This window comes from Arvicola amphibius, chromosome 10, assembly GCF_903992535.2.
Source record: "Arvicola amphibius chromosome 10, mArvAmp1.2, whole genome shotgun sequence".
Classification (NCBI taxonomy): domain Eukaryota; kingdom Metazoa; phylum Chordata; class Mammalia; order Rodentia; family Cricetidae; genus Arvicola; species Arvicola amphibius.
In genome coordinates, this window is record NC_052056.1 from 109,357,898 (window position 1) to 109,365,644 (window position 7,747).

The window sequence follows — 7,747 nt, forward strand, 5'->3', positions numbered from 1 at the left end:
CCCTGGAACTAGCTCTTAAAAACCAGGCTAGCCTCGAACTCACAGAGATCCACCTGCTTCTGCCTCCCAAGTACTGGGATTAAAGGTGTGTGCCACTGCTGCCCGGCTCAGCCTGCTTTCTTATAGGACCCAAGACCTCCAGCCCAGGGATGGTCCCACTCACAATGTGCTGGGCCCTCCCCCATCAATTACTAATTAAGAAAATGCCCTCCAGACTTGCCTGCAACCCAACCTTAATGGAGGCATTTTCCCATGGAGGCTCCCTCTCTCTCCATTGTCAAGTTGACAAAACCAGCCAGCATAGACAGCAAGCGCTTGCAGCAACTGAACCGTCTCCCCATTCTCATTTTATTCACTATTCTCTCCAGCTCACCCTAAGATTAAACGCATCCCTACACACTTGAACAAGATCTGAGCTATGTTTCTTTCCCTTGTGTTCCCAGTTACTTTATCACTCAGATGTAGCATGCTTCTTTAATTTACTGGATTATTAGCAACTATCAATCTTGTTTTAAGATTTTTGTTTGTGACTCAGAAGTAAAATTTTCCTATTTGCAATAGCTACACTATCACATTGATGGTTACTGTCATTTTATTTTTAGATGTTTTTATTAAAATATATTGTTGATTACAAGTTTTGGCATGGCATTTGACTTTTGTTATTACACTTGCACTGATCCCCTTCCTCTTCTCAACTACCTCCTCCACTTCTCCTTTGATGTCCTTTTTGCTGTTGTTTTGTTTTGTGACCCAATGGGTTTTAGGAGCTGGAATGAGGATTGTTGACAAGAGCATGGGCATCTTTTCAGTGGCTACCCCACTAAAGAAATGTCACTCCTGCTGCACAGTGATGGCACACACCTTTAATCCCAGCACTCAGGAGGCAGGTGGATCTCTGTGAGTTTGAGGCCAGCCTGGTCTACAGAGTGAGTTCCAGGACATGCTGCAAAGCTACAAAGAAACCCTGTCTCGAAAAACCAAAAGAAGAAGAAGAAGAAGAAGAAGAAGAAGAAGAAGAAGAAGAAGAAGAAGAGGAAGAGGAAGAGGAAGAGGAAGAGGAAGAGGAAGAGGAAGAGGAAGAGGAAGAGGAAGAGGAAGAGGAAGAGGAAGAAGAAGAAGAAGAAGAAGAAGAAGAAGAAGGTCACTCCCAACCATTTACCCACGTTTAAATCCTGAAGAATGGGTGGGGCTCCATGAAACCTCCCCCTGCAATGGGTTCAAGAAAGCAACAGCCGAGGCACACCTAGAAGTCAGCAATCCACACCACTCCCTTTAGATACGCACCATACCTCTCACATTCTGTCGCCTTGGAGAGCGTGATAAAGCTATTTGTGGTTAATCATTCAAGAAGTACTTGTTCTCAGCACTTACACCGATTGTAAGTGAGCTACAATTACTATTGCCCACCTCAAAGAGCAACTTTTCTGACCAAAGCAGACATAGCACTAATTCGTGGGCACAAACAATGGTTTAGAAGGCAATTTGATGGGCAAATCATGTCCATTTGCCAACACAGCAGTAGCTTCTCCTATAGGGCCCATGACCTCCCCAGCCATGGGCTTTTAACCAGCTTACAGGATCAGACAGGAATCCCTCTTGTAGAGCAGGCCTCAAACCTGATGATCAGGTTACCCCTTAGCAGACTTGCCCCTACTGCACCAATAGGCACATCTCTAGCTGGTATGTAGGGTTTATGTGGGCCCCAGACCACACAGCTGCCTACACTGGGTTCCAGGAAAAGCCATAAACTGACACCTCCCAGGGATGGCCAGCATCTAAGGGGAAGTACCTGACATTTCAACCAAAAGCTATAAACTGACACCACCCAGGGATGGCCAGCTTCTAAGGGGAAGTCCCTGACATTCCAACCATTAGATGAGTTTGCTGGCACACGCCTTTAATCCCTGTACTCGTGAGGCGGAGGCAAAGGCAGACCCACCTCTGTCAGTTCAAGGCCAACCTGGTTTGCAGAGCTACTTCCTGGACAGCTAGGACTGTTACACAAAGAAACCTTGTGTCAAAAAAAAAAAAAAAAAAAAAAAAAAGATCACCAGATGTTTTTGAGCCCAGAACTAGTCTCCATTTGCCAATACCCCTAGCTAGCCAATCAGGGTCCTGAACCGGGGAAATCCCCTCACCCCAACCTCTACTATGATTAAAAAAAACCCTACCCCGATTGGGCTTGGCACTCTCTGCTGTGTCGAACAGAGGGAGAGTCCAAGCTTAAGCTTGAATAAAGGCTCTTTGCTTTTACATACAGGTCTCCTAATTGGTTTTTGGGGGACTCTGTGATCTGGGCATAATTGTTATTATTTTTTAAAGATATAAGAGTGGGTGTCCCGAGCAGGGCAGCGGTAGATGACCCAAAGAATATAACATTTCTGCACGTCTATCTAAAGAAACCAGATAGATTCACTCTCATACAGAAGGGTCCTGGGACTCTAACACAGAAGGGCCCTGAGGATGTCTCCCCAGGTACCCTGCATGTGATCTTTCCACATGTGCGCATAGACCATCTACAGACTCTAACAGATTCTGGGCTCATTTACAGAAGGATATCCAAAACAGAAAGACACAAAACGAAAATTAAAGAGAACTGCCAGATGAAGGCTCTACAGGCCAGTGGTCCGGGTGGACTTGGGGGATCCTGGAGAGCCCCTTGTTGGTTTTGGGGGGATTCAGTGATCTGGGCATAACATTTATACCCAGATTTCACAGGTGAGTAAGACTGTTGCTAACAATTCTCACCCAACAGCCTGTATAGCACCTACTTGTACTACAAGGGTAAGCAAGTGTCCAGCTCAGTTCCGATTTGATTTCTCTCTGTCTAGCAAATGGGACATGTGTTGGCTCCAGAAACCTTCTAGCACTGTTGAACAACCAACAACAGTGGCAATTGCCTGTATTGTTGTGGAGGCTTCCCTGATGAACAACTCAAGGTAGTCAACCCCAGTGAAAGCATATAAAGGTTTTTAAAAATTATTTCTAACTATATGTGTGTCTGTACAGCTGTCTGTCAAGGCCAAGAGACATCATATCTCTGAAAACTGGAGTTACAGGGGGGGGGGTGAACTACCAGATGTGGGCACCAGGCAATGAATCCAGGTCCTCTGCAAGAAGCGCTGTGTGCCTTTTGCCCCTGAGCATCTCCTGAACCCCACATACCATTTTATAAATCACAGTGGACTTAGAGTAGAAAATAATGTTGACAATCAAACTTTAAAAGAAAATAGAGAGTCTGGAGAAATGATCCATCAGGTAAGAGCTCTATCTCTTTCAGAGGACCCAGGTACAATTCCCACCACCCACATGGGAACTGTCTGTAACTTCAGTTCCAAGGAATACAATATTTTCTTCTGACCTAAGAGGATGTAGTACACACACAGTGCAGGTACACAAACATATGCAGGCAAAACCGTCATACACAGAAATAAATGCATCTTTGTATTAATAAACGAAAGTAGAACTGAAGATGAAACAGTGGTAGAAAGCTTACCCAACATGTTCAAAGCGTTATGTTAGATTCCCAGTAGCAGCATAGTAATCTCTCGAGTCTAGCATTGGGGAGGCAGAAGCAGGCGAATCTCTGTGAGTTCGAGGCAAGCCAGAGGGACATAGTGAGACACTCTCAAAAACCAAACCAAACCAAATTCTCTGTTGGACACGCCCCAAGAGGCTAAGTGTTGGGGGCTGTGGACCCCCAGACCCTAAATTTCCTGTAAACATCTTGCTTGCAGCTGCTCTTGAGCAAACCAACCTGTTTTCCTGTGTTTACAGCTGCTCTGAGCACAAGACGGGAGAGTGGTTTCTGGTGGCTGCAGCTGAAAGACCCTGAGAGCTGGGGCATGGCCAGAGCACTATATAAGCTGCCCCTGAACACAATAAGGTTGGCTTTCTTGTTTCAGGGATGACCCATATCCCCTTGTCTCTGTCTGTGTGTGTGTGTGTGTTTTAAAATATCCAGCCTAGTTCCTGGCTTGTGGATCATACTGTAGCGCTTAGTGCACAGAGCATAGAGCAGATGGGGTGCTTTTCCAAGTGGAGGCCCCAGCGAGATAGGAAATAGGTACATGCTGAGAGATTGCACTCGGGAATGGGGAGGGTGAATCGAAGGCCTCAAAAAAAATGGAAGAAAAAGAGTAAGTTTTTAAAGAGACAGTGTATAGACAGTCAGATTAAAAGGAGTAAAGAAATAATAAGCCACGTAAAGATGGACTGTACACAGAGAATTTGGATTATGTGTGTGTGTGTGTGTGTGTGTGTGTGTGTGTGTGTGTATTATTTTTCAAGACAGGGTTTCTCTGAAGCTTTGGAGCCTGTCCTGGAACTAGCTCTTATAGACCAGGCTGACCTCGAACTCACAGAGATCCACCGGCCTCTGCCTCCCAAGTGCTGGGATTAAACGCGTGTGCCACCAATACCCAGCAGATTATGTATATTCTTGTGTTGTCTTTTTTTTTTTTTGACTGGAGAGAGACATTTGGTTCTGGGAACTGCTAAGAAAGGTATCTTGACTTTAAAATATGGGTCTAAGGATTTGTTGCTTTGGAAAAGAGATTCTGCTTTTTTTTTTTCCACAGAAAATGGGAACCTGTGGAGTCATTCAAGGTTAATGTGATTTGATGCACCAAGATCCCCTGAAGGTTGCTGTGAATACCCCCAAAGAAACTTCACCCAATAAACAGCAGGAAGTAGTTTAGAGAACGACACCCAAATTTCCCCAAATTGTTTACTGGAGGTTGTGGGACTGAGGGGGATGTTGCGGCAGTGCCAGGAGCATCGGCCATTGCAACAACAAGTGCTGGAACTGAGACAAGCCAGAGCCGCTCAGACCCCACTGGGCTGCCCATCTATGTGCAACCTATGGAGTGGGCAGTGGCAGGGTGAGGAGAAGGTGGTGCCAGTTCTCAGCTCTGTGCACCCAAGAGTCTGTGGCACAAGCGGCAGGCTCTCCTACTGGACCTAAGGAACCTGCGCAGTAGCTGCAGAAGGTCCCCAATCCTGCCTGCCACCCCGGCTGGTTGTGGTGGCACATGCCGGTAGGATTTACTGAAGGAGGTAGAGGCAAGAGGATCTGGAGTTCGAGGACAACTGCTGAGCCATCCCGGTCGATGTAGGCTCATATTTCTACGTGGTATGACGACCAGAATCCCAGGCCACAGTTTGCACCTGTCACACAGGAGGTGGTCACCTAGCCTGTCGCCATCCCTATCAAAGGGTCAGAAGGTTGTGCTGTTCCTTCTTTGTAATTTGGAGAATGCCTGAAAAGAGATGTTAATTCAGCCTATGTGACAGAGCTGGTGTACAGAGCAAGAAGATAGGAAGAAGTGACAGAGATGGCATAGAAAGGTGTGGTCAAAGCTGTGGATGTGACCACAACCATTTACCTGGTTATCTAGGAAACAAAATGCTAGTGAACTTCCCCTTCGGTTTATGTTTTGGTATATAAGGCTGTTTGGAGAATAAACACAGAGGAATTTTCAGGATGTGAACTCAGGACTTCATGAGGGATCACTGAGAATCTCCCTCTTGATAAAGCCATGTGAGTTGTGTCTTTAATCTGACGCTTCCCCTCTCTCTGGTCCAGAGAAATAATTTAGGGTCTGGGCTGGCACTGGAATCCAACGGGCCGAGACAATAGTGGATCACCACGGGTGGGCCACTATTGTCACCGCTGTGGCCTCCTTTGTGGCAGCTGGAATTGCCTTCAGCCAGATGGCTGCTGTGACTATCTTGTAGCCAGTACCAGCATTTAATAGAATAAGCATGTTTGCTGGGGCATTTTCCAACTTATTGCTATCATATTTGTGCTATGCCCATGCCAGTCCAGAACCTTGGTCTAATTATATAGAAAAAGGGGAGCTGTTGGGGACTGTGGACCCCCATACCCTGAATTTCCTGTAAACAACTTGTTTGCAGCTGCTCTAAGCACAAGACGAGAGAGTGGTTTCTGGTGGCTGCAGCGGAAAGATTCCGAGAACTGGGGTGTGGGCAGAGCACTATATAAGCTGCCCCTGAACACAATAAAGTGGCATCCTTGGCATTCTTGTTTCAGGGATGACCCGTGTCTCCGTGTCTCTGTCTGTGTGTGTATGTTTTTAAATCTCCAGCCTAGATCCCTGCTCACGGGCCGTACCATAGACTGTAGAGCATATTGTGTGCTTTACAGCTAAGAAAAATAATAAATAAAATAATAAATAAAATATTTAAAATAGATCATTTAAAATATATGTCCACTCCTATGAGATACAGTTAAAGACAGTAAGAAGAAATAACTTTAAATGTATAGATTAGGAATGAGGCTGAAAATTATTAAGCAATGACATAAAGGAAGAAAAATCTAATGAAGCTCAAAGATGGTAGAGAGGAATAGACAGAATCAATAGGCAATAAACACTGAGTCAGTAGAACTGATTCCTTGAAGAAAACTAACAAAATGAGCCTTGAGCCTGGAATGGTGGTTCCTGAAATCCAGCACTTCCACACAGGGAGTTTCTAGTCTACCCCAGACTATACAACAAAAGTCTGTTTCAACAAATTGTGTGGATATAACACTAACAAATGAACCTAACAACATAATAAGCACAACAAAAGACAAATATATTCCAGGAATTTGACAGCTGAAAATCCATATTATCTATCACATTAACAGCATGAGAGAAAAATAGTTCAGAAAACACTTCATAAATTTAATTCCTATGCTTTTTTATTTTTAATTAGGAAACTAAGGCCTGGAAAGCAGTTAATAATCCTGCTGATCTTGTAGAGGACCTATATTGAGGTTCCCAACATCCATGTCAGGCAACTCACAACTGCCTGAAACCAGGTCCAGATGATCTGACAGGCTCTTCTGGCTTCCAGGGCATCTGTACACACATGGTGTGTTCCCACATAGTGACATACATATATGTGTAAGTGAAAATGAATGTTTTTAAATCAATAAACTAGAAGTGGAATCATATATATGCACATATATAAATATATAAATATGCGTGTGTGTATATGTACACACATGTGTGTGCATATATATACTTTTTAATTTTGGTCTTTCGAGACAGGGTTTCTCTGTAGCTTTTGAGCCTGTTCTGGAACTAGCTCTTATAGACCAGGCTGACCTTGAACTCACGGAGATCCAGCTGCCTCTGCCTCCCAAGTGCTGGGATTAAAGTTGTGCGCCACCACCGCCAGGCTGTGGCATCATATTTAACATAGTAAGTTTTATCACATACTTCTAGGACATGCTGTATGTGCCACTGAAGTGTTGAAAATCTTCTATCTGAAATCAGGACTTAGGAATTCCCTCAACATTGTACTGGAAGTCCTGATCAGAATAAAAAAGGAGGGTTGAAAGGAAAAAGTAAAAGATCTGCAGATGAGGAGACAGCCAACTGGTACGTGCCTGTAATTCCAGCTATTCCAGTGGCTAAGGCAAGAGGGTCAGAAGTTCAAGTCTACCCTCAGCAACTTAGGAAAAGTCAAAGTTTAAACAGTTGTGCATCTAAAGATATGTACATTAGTCCTAGAAAACACTTCATTATAGGCCAGTATTAGGAGAAATGCTGGATCAGGCTCATCAGAGGAACAGAACCCATATATAGGTGGAGGCTGCTTGTTTGTTCCTGGTCACCCAGACCTGAAATAATCACACAGAAACTATATTCATTAAAACACTGCTTGGAGGCCGGGCGGTGGTGGCGCACGCCTTTAATCCCAGCACTCGGGAGGCAGAGGCAGGCGGATCTCTGTG

The 7,747-nt window shown here is 44.7% G+C and overlaps 1 long non-coding RNA gene across 1 annotated transcript; it reads left to right on the top strand.

Annotated features, from left to right (window-relative positions):
• The first annotated feature begins 3,037 nt into the window (after positions 1-3,037).
• LOC119825638 lies at positions 3,038-5,492 on the top strand. The gene is made up of 2 exons (XR_005287245.1): positions 3,038-3,886; positions 4,581-5,492. It is a non-coding gene; the product is annotated as an uncharacterized LOC119825638 (long non-coding RNA).
• Positions 5,493-7,747: the final 2,255 nt, after the last annotated feature.